The following is a 13,012-nucleotide window of genomic DNA, read 5'->3' on the forward strand; positions in this document are numbered from 1 at the left end:
TAACGCATAATTTAATACACCTATTTATATTAAATTACTAACAACAATTTTATTGATATCAAACTCAAAGCGTGCAATAGATAATATTGTTATTAAATGATTTGCAAACTATTTACGCAATAGGTAAATTTATTTTTTGTAAAATGATTTTACTACTTAATAATTTTTATGTCTACAGAAGTCATATCACTAATTACAGTGCATTTTTTAAATGTTTCAAATTCATTAAAAATATATATTTGTATACGTATTCCCATGGGTTAATAAAACACACACTACAATCGGTCGTTCGAATTCACATCGTGTTACGTGTAAATCGCGGTTTTATTATTTAACGTTTTTAACACTCACTATCATGACGTCAACCCCTCTGTATATACTATATTATTGTAGTACTTATGTTCTCACTATTACATATATTTTTTTTTGTCACACGCGTAGATATATCCATGGGTAAATATGTCCAAAATTCCAATTATAGTCTTTAATATTGATAACTGTGATCGAGCTTCGAAGGATTTTTTGATTTTACAAAATTGTCGCGTACCGGGTGAATCATATTTATTTTATCAACAGACGATCATTATCTGTAAAAGTGTCAACCCGTCCCAATGCTGGTCGATATATATATACTGTATAATAATAATAATGAAAAATCATAACACTATTACGTGACTTGATGGCTGAAACTAACACGATAACACGCGAAAAATATTAACCTTGAAGCAAAAAAAAATAAGTACACGTTTCGCTCTTGACCGACAAAACGCATTATCATAATGATATTATTGGCAATTGGTCGTTAAAATCAGTTCACAGTAGGTGAATCCAAATAATTAAAACATTTTAAGATATTGTTGTCTTGATATATATTTTGACTTGCACACGTTTATCAGCAAATGCGTACAATATATTGTGCAGTTTATCTACAATATTTAATATAGGTATTAAGACATTATACAATGTAGTTATAGTGTTATATTACCTTCATTAATTTTAAAATACATTGAGTACGTCATGCATTTTACACATTGGTGAATACAATATGTACCGAGTTGAGAAAAAATCAAGCATACCTAAACGTTTGACGGTCCGCATTAAATTTAATATAATCAATTGAAATTCATGGGATCAAATACCTACAGTTATCAATAATGAGAAGGAAACTATTTGATGTTAGTTAGGTTAGGTACAATCAAGTGTATTTAAGAACGTAAATTCTACAGTGGTGCATTTTAAATTTAAATTAGTCTACGACGTGATTTGTATGCCATATATATTATAGGTAGCATAGGTATTAGCTATACTAACCTATTACCGTATGTATAACACTATTATAATTACTAACGTAAATATTATATATAAGAAAAAATTCATTAGGTTCCAAAACTGTCTTATAACTTACACTTTTTTATCTTTTTAAAATTGATGGATAATATTATACAATTGTACTATAATTAAATAAATTGATGTTTAAAAATAAAATTCAATATAATAACAATTACAGCGCACTTTTGGTCTTTGGTTGATGACATTTAACATTTCAAAAATATTAAGAACATTAGTTGAAATAAATAAATTATATAAACAAATTGAAAGAAAAACATAATTTGATGTCAATTTTGTTAATTAAAAATTAAAATACACAATAATAATATATTTACTAAAATTCATAATACTTTTCGTTTAAAAAATAAAATTTCACAGTCTAAAAAAATATTTTATACGGATTTAGAGAATTTTGTATAAGCACTTTGTAATTAAAATATCAATTTATATTTATTATATTTTAATTTGAGTAATATACATAGTTCAACGATGTAAATTTTAAATGGTAAATCAACTATGCTCGTATATTTTTGAGTGTGAATGCCGCACAAAAAAAAACAATTTTATTGAAAATTTCAACAGTTTTTTTTTTCTTAACACTTTCTTTTTTTTTCACAAACTTCCAACGTAGATACATGTTTAATAATATTTAGCTAATATTTTTTACTTAAAATAAAAGCATTTATTTTATTATAACGAATTACAAAATCCGTATTTTACAATTCAAGTTAAAAAGCGCATTAAAACGTTGGTTTGCTAATTAAAAAATGTATCTGTATACAAAAATAAAACAATCTGTTTTTAAAAGGTTGTTTATAAAACTATTAATGTGTAAAAGAGAAAAAGTCGAACTAAAAAAAAAAAAACGAAAGTAAGTGGTTATCGCTCAGTTGTACAGTAGGTGTCAAGTATGGGTCACCATGGTGGATTTATTAAATTTGAATTTAATGACATATCATTGTATACAAAACTGATTCTAAGCAAAGACGGTTTTGATATCACAAAGAATATTTAATTTTATATTTTTTGATAATGCTATTAAAGTAAATTATATTACCATTTTAAAATTGTTATTCATTATTTTCATCTAAATTTGAACTTTAAAAATTCAGCTTACCTATATATTTTTTAGATTATTTAGTTTCAGTATGAATTGTGTGTGAAGAATTTTGTATTAAATTTCCACGTATTAGCCATAATAATTGTTTATTTTATACATTTTCAACTATACAATAATTTTTGTTATTTTGGCGATTTTTATTAAAATTTAAGCTTTTTAAATTCTTATAAGTATTAATTGTACACGTGTATTTTAAATATTTTTATGTATAAAAGTAATTAATGTAGAATCTTATATTAAAAAAAAATTTTCCAGATTATTTTGAAAATACTTGTAATTTTTATTCTCAAGCTCTCTAACATATAGAATAGATTCAATTTGCTATCAAGGATCATGAGGATTTGCTATCATGATTTTTCAACTATTTATCGTGTATACAAACATCGTAAAAAAAACCCATCATTGTAAAATCAATAAATTTATCGCTTCACTCAGAATCTAAAAAATATGTGTATGCAAATATTTCAATTTTTTTTATTGTACTTAACCTCTTTTATGTAAATAATGAATTAACTATTTTGAAAAGATTTTTTTCAGAACTATTAAAGTGTAAAAGAGAAATAGTCGAATTAAAAGAGAACCATTATCTATAGTTATAAGAAAAAGTATTTTACAAGATTTATTCTTGTTGTACTTTTGTATATGATTTATTTGATTGATAAAGTTAAGAAATTCTAAAATTATATAATTTCGATTTATTCCCAACGTTGGTAGGTACGACTACGAGGTATTTCATAATACATAATAGTATAATATCATTTCATAGAATGAATTTCAAAACTTTATTGACATTGTCCTATTCCTATATCGGTCACAGAATAATAATCAGGCCCAGCAAATTACCATTATAATGTAATTACTATATATTATTATACAAGTAAGGACTATATTATCCTGCGCCTGTAACGCGTATATATAACATATTTGTGTTATAGTTATTCCAAAATGCCCGTTATTGCAGATTTCGGATCTTTATAATAATAATATCGATCGATATTATTCTATAGACGTTTCAATATCATATAATTAAACATGATATATATATATATTATTTGACCCGATGAAATCGTTATATATATATATATATATATATATATATATATATATATAATATGCGTATCTACTATCTATAGCATAACGAGCACGATTTCGGTTCTTTTCTTCGTTTGATGTACGTATTGGTATACGGTTCATTTGTGTATGCCAATAATAATACATTAATACACACTATAATACTATACTTGTGTACACGCTCATGTACAGCGTGTACATTGTGCGGCTATTGGGCGAACTCCGTAATAGCCACAAGGACGGGCAGCAAATCTAATAACCGCGATTGTGTTGCGACCAATAATAATAATATAATAATCAGGTCGGCAAAATGCTGCTGCCGTCGTTTAATAATTATATATTATATTATAGTAGGTGTATACTGTGTATATATAATAATAATAATATAATGCTGTCACTCGTCCGTAATGCTGCGTATTGTTGTTCGACCACAACGAAAATGAGTGATCGCGAGGAAAAATAATCGAAAAGTGCGTATAGAAGTTACGGCGTTTATATACATACAGGTATATAGGAAACACTAATCTACATACTGTATGTCAATATTATACAGTGACAGTAAGTACCGTTCTCTGAAATCATGGGAGGGAGAGGATGGTTCGGCCTTTCAAATAATTTTAATAATAATAATATTTATTTAACGCTAAATTAACTATATAGATAATAAAAATAATATTAAGATAAAATAAATTAAGCATTGGTTCTCTTTTTAAAAAGTAGAATCCACGAGAAAGTGACTTCGTTATTATATGATAATTAAAAAAATATATTAAAATGTCAAATAGAATAAACTATTAGGATAAAACAAATTTTAATATACTAATAATAAAACAAGAACAATTTAAAATAACATGTTATAGCATTGATTAAATATTTAATCACCATTTAATCAGTACCAATTTATTGGTACTGGACTACTACAAGATCGTTATATTAATCTAAAGCAGGGGTCACCAATTAATAATTATGAATGGCCACATTAGGAATCTGAACATTTTTCGCGCGCCATCAAATTTCTAAATACATATTTCCATTATATAAAAACCAATAATATTTAACAAAAATTATAATTTACAATAATAACACATAATATGTAATAATAATAATAATAATATGTAATATGTAATGACATAATGTTGTCATATTATGTGTTATTTATTTTTCATCTGCGGGCAGCCATTTGGCGTGTATCTTAAATTTCTTAAAAATTTTAAATTTTGGATATTTAATTTGAAACATTTACAAATTCCCACTTACGTGAATTGGGCAACAATTACTAAAAGTAGCAGAACAAAAAAAAGAGAGACAGAAAGATTAGAATAGAGTTAATTGACTCAGTAAAGTCTTCGTTTATTTAAACAAATTATTTAATGATATGTTTAGCAGGAACAAATAGGTATGATTTAAAGCTGTACCCCAAACTCATAATTCATAGGTAGTTAAATATTATTAATTGTACTGGTATAATACTAAAATGTAAATAGTTCTATTATTACGAAGATAAAAAATTATTATAATATTTTGAATTTATAAAACAATTTCCTAATTTATCTTTCTATTTAGTTTTTTTATTGTTATTTTATACTACCTACCTACTGAATGAGTATTGTCGTATATTTTGGCGACAAGTTCGTTAACCACTTCGTTTTTATCTTACTATAGAATAAATAAAATATCTAATATATCTATAGTTTATATAATAAGTGCTACTTGAAATGGGGCGGCAAAGTACTTTAGCCCTTATATTATGTAGTTTTTAGCACCTAAAATAAGCTGTACTTTCGTCCTTCGCAGTCCACCTAATTTGCAATCAATTTAATTTCATTACTATAATATATATGATATATATACAGATTGATTATTTTATCATTATACACTCATTATTTCGTAATGTATTGACTTTTTTTCAAAATATTTTGTATTATACTTTTCTCAAACTGTATAAAATTTTAATTTTTTCACCCTTTTATTTAATAGTGAAACTACTATCAACATTTAATTTTCAAATGGTAACCTATATTTAAAATTTCATAAAATAGTATTTATCATGAATTTCAACGTTAAAATCATTATTTTTTATTTAACCGTTAGTGAGTTATAGCTGCCCAAAGTTAGGTAGTTTAAGGTTTTTAGGTGTTCACCCTATACAGGTTATTACAGCAGTGAGGCGTTGGTTTAATTACAAGTACAAAGTTCATCACTGCGTCGATAGTCGATAACGAGTTTATTACATATGAAAATATTTACCTCTTATTATCTATTACCCATCACCCTTGTGACTACTGGTCTTCAGAAACGAGAAGCATTATAAAAACCAAAAACCGCCAACATTAAAAAATGAAAAGCTATATCTAGCTAAAAAATTAACGAATAATAATAACTTGAACATTAAAATCCATAAAAAAAAATAGCCCTATTAATTTAATTTATTTTAAATGTAGGTTTCCATTTGAAAATCAAAAGTTGATAGTAGTTTCACTGTTAAATAAAAGGGTGAAAAAATTAAAATTTTATACAGTTTGAGAAAAGTATAATACAAAATATTTTGGGGAAAAAAAGAAATAAAGTTAATATTTGTCGAAATAATGAGTGCATAATGATAAAAGAATCATTCCGTGTACTTATATATATATAATATCACTTCAAAATTATAAACACACGAAATTATCAAGGTATATACAATGACTAAAATAAAAATTAGCTATTAGTCCATAGTTATTTATCATATTGATTAAATGTTAAATTCATAACTACTGTCTGTCAATAAATTAAATTTTATCGCCACCCAAGCTTCATATACATTCTATAACAATATCGATAATAGGTATGATAAACCAAAATTATATTATGTAGATATAAACTAGGTATAGTTTATAGTTTAAAGCAGTGTTTACTAGTCTATGGGTCGCAAAATATTTTTAATAGGTCGTGACTTGTGACGTTCGTAAACTAAATAGGCAACTATATTGATAATGATATAAAAGAAATCTAGGAATTTTTTTTTTTTAGTGTGTGTCACGTACTCAAAAAACAGTAAATATGTGGGACACCATTACAACAAGGTTGAGAAATACTGGTATAAAACATATTTATAAGATTAGACTAAATTCCAATAATATCAGTCGCCATTTTAAGTATTTTTAGCTAATATTACTTAAATTCTACTGTTATAATACATTTATTGATCATCATTATTAATAAACATTTTTTTTACTCGTGGCATAATAAGTAAAAAATTTAACATAATTTAATTTGAACGTAAAACATTTTATCTTATCTTTAAACGCTCATTAAATTTGTTTAAAAAACCGTAAGACCAAAATATTGGACTATTAATAAAAATATTTAATTTTTTGATATTTCCAAAGAAAACAGTAGCTTTAAAAGAAATTTTTATGAAAGTTATGTATAGAAAATATTATGTTCTTGAATAAAGCTAATTTATGTTTTTATTGTATTTGCTACTATTTTTAAGTAAAATATGAAAATCCATAAAATGCCCTTATTTGTAAATTGTCAATCCATCTGAGAAACGGCGAAGGAGATTAGTCATCATCACCAAATTTAACATACATTATTTTTTTATAATATCAAATATATTGGATGGGTTCTGGCTCAAAACATTAGAAAAAAATGTAAATATAATGACCACTCTAATGCAGTGATGAGTTAGTGAGTAGTCTCGTGTCTTGCAGCTTAAAGCATAGATAATATTATATTATACAATTATAAACACATACTATAGAATGTCGACCAATACCCATATTTTGAATTGTATAATTTTGCATAACATAAACTTTATATACAGCTAAAATATAGGTAGAAATTATTTTTTTCAGAGAGCAGGCGTAACATACACACAAACCGAAAACGGACATCCGATAGTTCTAATGCCGGCTAACATAGGACCTCCGAAATTGAAGCGGGTGTCCTTTCGGAAACCCCGTAAACGTCGCTACTACGCGATGTCGCGTCGTCACCGAACGTCGTTCGACTTGACGAATCAAGTGATCGTTTACTTCGAACCGGGAGGCAGCGGAAAATACCAAGTGGTTGGTGGCAGCACTCCTGGTCACGGCGGCGATGCGCGACAAAAGTCCGTCGAACTCGACGTGACACCGGTGGAAGCGAACCGCAAGGGCAGGCCCAAAGGATCGAAAAATAAGTCGCCGCCGTCGTCGTCGTCGCCATCGGGATCCAGCGCGTTCAACTACCGGTGCGAGAAGAAGTCGCTGACGTACACGTTCGCTGGTCCGGTCAAGTGCAAGTCGTGCGACCGGAAGTTCAACGGCGACCCGGTGGCCCACTGTCTGGAGCATCACAAATCCGTATGTCCCATATGCGGCCGCACATACCGGCCACCGTTGTCCGCGCACATCAAGTCGCACGGGTCCCGGTACGTGTCGCTGACTGTTTCTTGTTACGAGTGTTACGCGTGCAAGGAGAAGTTTGGTAACCATTCGACCATGGCCGAACACATACTGACCGTACACTCCGTCACGGCCGCCGAGTGTTCGCTGTGCGGTGCCGTGGCGTTCGAAACCGTCGGCGCGGCCGTCAATCACCTGGTAGACGCGCACTGTCCGCGGAAGACGTTCAGCCACCCAACCGTGTACCGGTGCCGAGTGTGCCTAGCCGGGTTCAAAACCCAGATCAACGTGCTGCGGCACGCGTGTAACAAGATCAAGTCTCCGCAATGCGGACAGTGCGGCAAGTCGTTCCCGTCCAAGATGCGGTACGCGTTTCACCTGCAGTTCCACGAACACCCGAAGTGGGCGACCATGCACCTGCACTGCGACCTGTGCCTAGCCGAGTTCGACGACGAATATCAACTGTACGATCACATCCGGTTCCGGCACGAGCTGCACGATAAGGCTGTGTGTGAGGTGTGCGGCCGGACGTTCAAGTCGTCCATGGGTCTCAACATCCACCGCCGGTATCACAACGGGTCACGGGACTTTACGTGCAAGTCGTGCGACAAGTCATTCTTGAACAAGTCCACGCTCCGGGAGCACGAGATCTCGCACATGGACGTCAAGCCGTTCCAATGTCACATATGCGGCCAGTACCTGAGCCGCGCGTCCAGGCTCCGGTCGCACGTCAAGACGCACCGGGCCGCCGAGTCGACCGAACAAACGTGTTACGGCTGCAGTGAATGCGGTTACGTGGCGCCCAACCCGGCCGCGGTCGCCGACCACTCCAGCAAGGAGCATTGCGGCGATGACACACACACGACGGCGGCAAACGAGTATGGATGTTACGCGGTGCAACTGCCGTCGGTGGTCAAGTGCGAGTACTGCGACTCGACATATCTAGACGCAGTGCACTTGAACCGACACCGCGAAGCGTCGCACACGGGCGGAGGATCTGGCGACGCGGAGGCGTTCATCTGCGTGGTGTGTTCGTCCACGTTCAGCACGTACTCCAGGTTGACCACGCACAAGTTGACGCACGGCATAAACATGGAGTCCTCCTGCAACGCGCCTGCTCAGCAGCAACAACTTCACGAGCAACAACAAAAACCACAGCAGCAACAGCAGATGCAACTCGCACCTGACCAGGTCCCCGACCGGTTCGAAATACCGCAATTTTTCTCTTGTGAGTACTGCGCCAAGATGTGCTTGCACTACACGTACTTTTGCCTGCACCGGCGGCTCAAACACCCACCCGGTGTGCAGACGCACACGTGCGACCAGTGCGGCATGGACTTCAAGACTTCCTGGAGACTGACGTACCACAAGAAAACCGCGCACGGGCACTCGGCGGCCGCGGCGGACGAGAAACCGACTGAGATGTTCAACTGCACAGTGTGCTCCCGACAGTTCGTCAAGATTGGCGCGCTCAACTTGCACAAGACCCGCACGCACATCGACGCGGTCGGCGACGTGTGCAAGTACCTGTGTCACCAGTGTGGCAAGTTGTTCAGCTCAGAGTTTTCGCTCAAGTCGCACGTCAAGACGCACGAGTTCGTCATTGGCGGTTGCACCGACGATCACGCGCACGACAACACCGGTTGCGACGAACCCGCCGCGATAGCGTCGCAGACGGTGCAGGCGCGGCCGAATTACCGGCGGCGCACGTACCGGAAACAGGCGGTCGCCACAGCCGTACGTCCGGCGACGCCGGTCAAGAAGTCGTGTCCGTACTGCACCCGTACGATCGACGACGAGGCGGCGTTCATCGAGCACGTCAACAGTCACATCCGGAGTTGCAATCCCGTATTGCCGACGGGCACGGTTTGCGAGCTGTGCGATGAGCGTTTCGCGGACTCCACGCAACTCAAGCACCACCTGGACGACCACATGAACGCGAACCAAGGCATGCTGTGCCGTGCGTGCTACTCGCCGTTCCTGTCGGCGGCCGCGCACGACGCGCACGTGGCCGCGGGATGCCAGTTCACCGTGACGATGCCGGTCAACGCGATCCGGGACACGGCCCTAACCGCCGTTACGTCCACCGATGCCACCCCGCCCGACGTGAAGTTCACAGAGCCGTCCACCGCTTCCGCCCCGCCCGACGTGAAGTTCACAGAGCCGTCCACCGCTTCCGCCCCGCCCGACGTGAAGTTCACAGAGCCGTCCACCGCTTCCGCCCCGCCCGACGTGAAATTCGTCGGCACGCCCGCCGCCCCGCAGTCCGACGCCGGTCCGCTGATCGTCGACTGCTCAGAGATATTCGCCAAAGGCGACGCGGTCACGTCGTCGTCGTCTTCGGCCGAACCGCCGCTCTTCAAGGTACCGTCAGCTGACGATAAATCCACGGAAACGTCCGTGATCGACGAGCTCCTGTCCATACTGTCCACACCTCGCTCGTTGGCCGCGCTGGATAATATCGATATCCAACCGTCGGACGACATGACGTTGGACGCAATATTCGACAGCATCTCCGCCGCGGACTGACGTACTTACGCAGTATAATTAATAATCATACAATATAATTTATTTTATAGTAAAGTGTTCGTGATGACCAACTGACGCAGCAACCGCTTGGCTTACCCCCTACCCGTCATTCATCACGCACGTTTTCCTACCAACAGTGCGTGTTCGCGTTATTTTTTTTTTACGTGCCCGTTTTTTAATCGTCCGTTTTTTACTTCTTACAAAGACATTTTTCGAAAACCACATGCATTTATTTTTTCATCAGCCGCCAAACAGCAAACTGTATAATGTTGTTTGCTTATATCCCAATTTTATTATTACGGTTGTTATTGTCACCAATGTTCGGGCGTCATACCTATAATTGTTGAGTTTTATTTTTGTCTCAATGTCATGTTACGTAATTTACAGTGTAGTGTTACGATTCACGTAAACGCATTATATTGTGCATATATTATTATTATACAAAAAAAAAAGAATTACGAATTAAAATAAATTACAATGATTGTTGTGTATATTTTTTTACATTTCATGTGCATTATACACATATACAAGGCGCGTATCGAGTCGATCGAAAACTTAAACATTTCTTCGGAGATTAATGATTACATTCATATTATGTATTCCATTTGGTAATTAACTATCCAAATTATTACGGTTTGAAAAAAATTACGAATTTCCGACGAAATCAAATTTCATAATCAACTACATTAGTTGCATTCGTTAAACGAGAGTTAATTGTGAGTTTCGAGGTAAATTAATAATGATCCCGCGTTTATTAAAAACACAATAAATTAATATACATTATTTAGTTGATATTATATTGGTGCTCTGCGTACAGGAAAGTATCATTGGTACACAAAGTATACCGTGTACAAATACATGTACGTACCTATATATTATACATTATGTATATTATATATAATAAATGGGTAGTGGGTGAATTTATATTTATTTACTTGCACAACAACTTTGGCATACGTAATTCAACTATCGACTATTGTCAAACGCGACGCGCAGGTATATAATACTGTGAACATGCAGCTGGTTGGTCACGGTCAATTTTAAAAATATAACTCTGTTGTTTATTTAAATTTCAAATCTTGGCAGCGAAAGTGTATGTATTCATACAATTTTAAAATCAAGAATTCCGCACTGCCTACCTATATATACACATAATGTTATGTCCACGCCAACTGTGTATGAGTGATACCTACTGTGATTTATGACCGATATAACGTAACTATAAAATATAAATTATCATTTAGGTACATAAAAAAAAAGTGTTTATAGGTATAGTGTATACGTGTATATAATAAACGTATCTGCGACTATGGAGTAAACAGTAAATATGTAATAATAATATGTATTGAAAAAAAAACGAAACACTATTATTCATCAACCGCGAATCGCATTAAAATATTGAAAATTGGTAAATGGAAAAACAATACTTTTTATTAAACGTGGAATACTTGGGGGTATATATCTGTATACATGCGCGTAGGTCGGCACCTTAACTGAATAGCAATAATAACAATAACAATAGTAGAATATAATATTTACCTACCAAATAGGAAGTCGTCGAGTTGCGATCCGATTTCAACGGAATAACCATATTATGATTGATATCATTTATTCTGCAGTAGTTGCTTATTGATTGTCTTTGTTTTTTTATGCATTTACTGACGTATTGTTATAATTTATTATTGTTTAAAATATACTTCAAAATCCAATGCTGACAGCATACTTTATTGTTATTGTTACATATAATACAGATCGAGAATATAATATAAACAATTTACACATATATCAGTTAGAAAACACATGAAAACGCATAATAAACCCAAGGGGGATTAATAATTAATATCGTTTTATAGCGTTTATTAATAGTTTATCATAAAAAGTTGTTCTGTCCCTTTACACTTATTCTATTTTTGTACGTAAATTGAATAGCAAAGATCTGTAATTTCTGCCATGGACTAAAGGCGACTTCGGCACGATAATATGAACGGTGATTTCTGAAAAAAAATTTGGCCCTGCGATTTGGTATATCCGGTTGTTAGCAAGTGGTAATAGTGGTTTACGTATACAACAGTGTAACCGTATAATATTCTATATATCAGAATCGAATCCTGCTCAAGAGCCAAGACATATGCTAAGTACTAATTAGTACCAATTATAGATAATATAAATAATAAACTAGATATAAACTATTGATATGATTTGATGTTAATAAGTTATAAACCACCATTGTGATTAGGTCAAATGGATGCCGAAATCTCAATCAAGTTTAAATTCTTGTACTATTTAACATTATAAACATTTAAAATATTTGAAATATAAATTTCTTTTTACTGTTATTCATTAAAATTTTCAATAACTTAAAGGAAACTTGTATATGACTTAAAATTTTATAATTCTCCTTAATAGGGTTTTCGTATACAAATGACAAATTGTTGGTTTTACATAGGTATTTAATTACATAACGCATTTAAAAATGGTTAAACTAAGTACACAAAAGTTTTAATGAAAAAAATAATAACTTTAAAAAAATAAAAACTATTTAATCTCGTGTATTTAAATATATTATCTTATCAAATATTAACAAATATTAAAG

This window comes from Rhopalosiphum maidis, chromosome 1 (assembly GCF_003676215.2).
Source record: "Rhopalosiphum maidis isolate BTI-1 chromosome 1, ASM367621v3, whole genome shotgun sequence".
NCBI classification, from domain to species: domain Eukaryota; kingdom Metazoa; phylum Arthropoda; class Insecta; order Hemiptera; family Aphididae; genus Rhopalosiphum; species Rhopalosiphum maidis.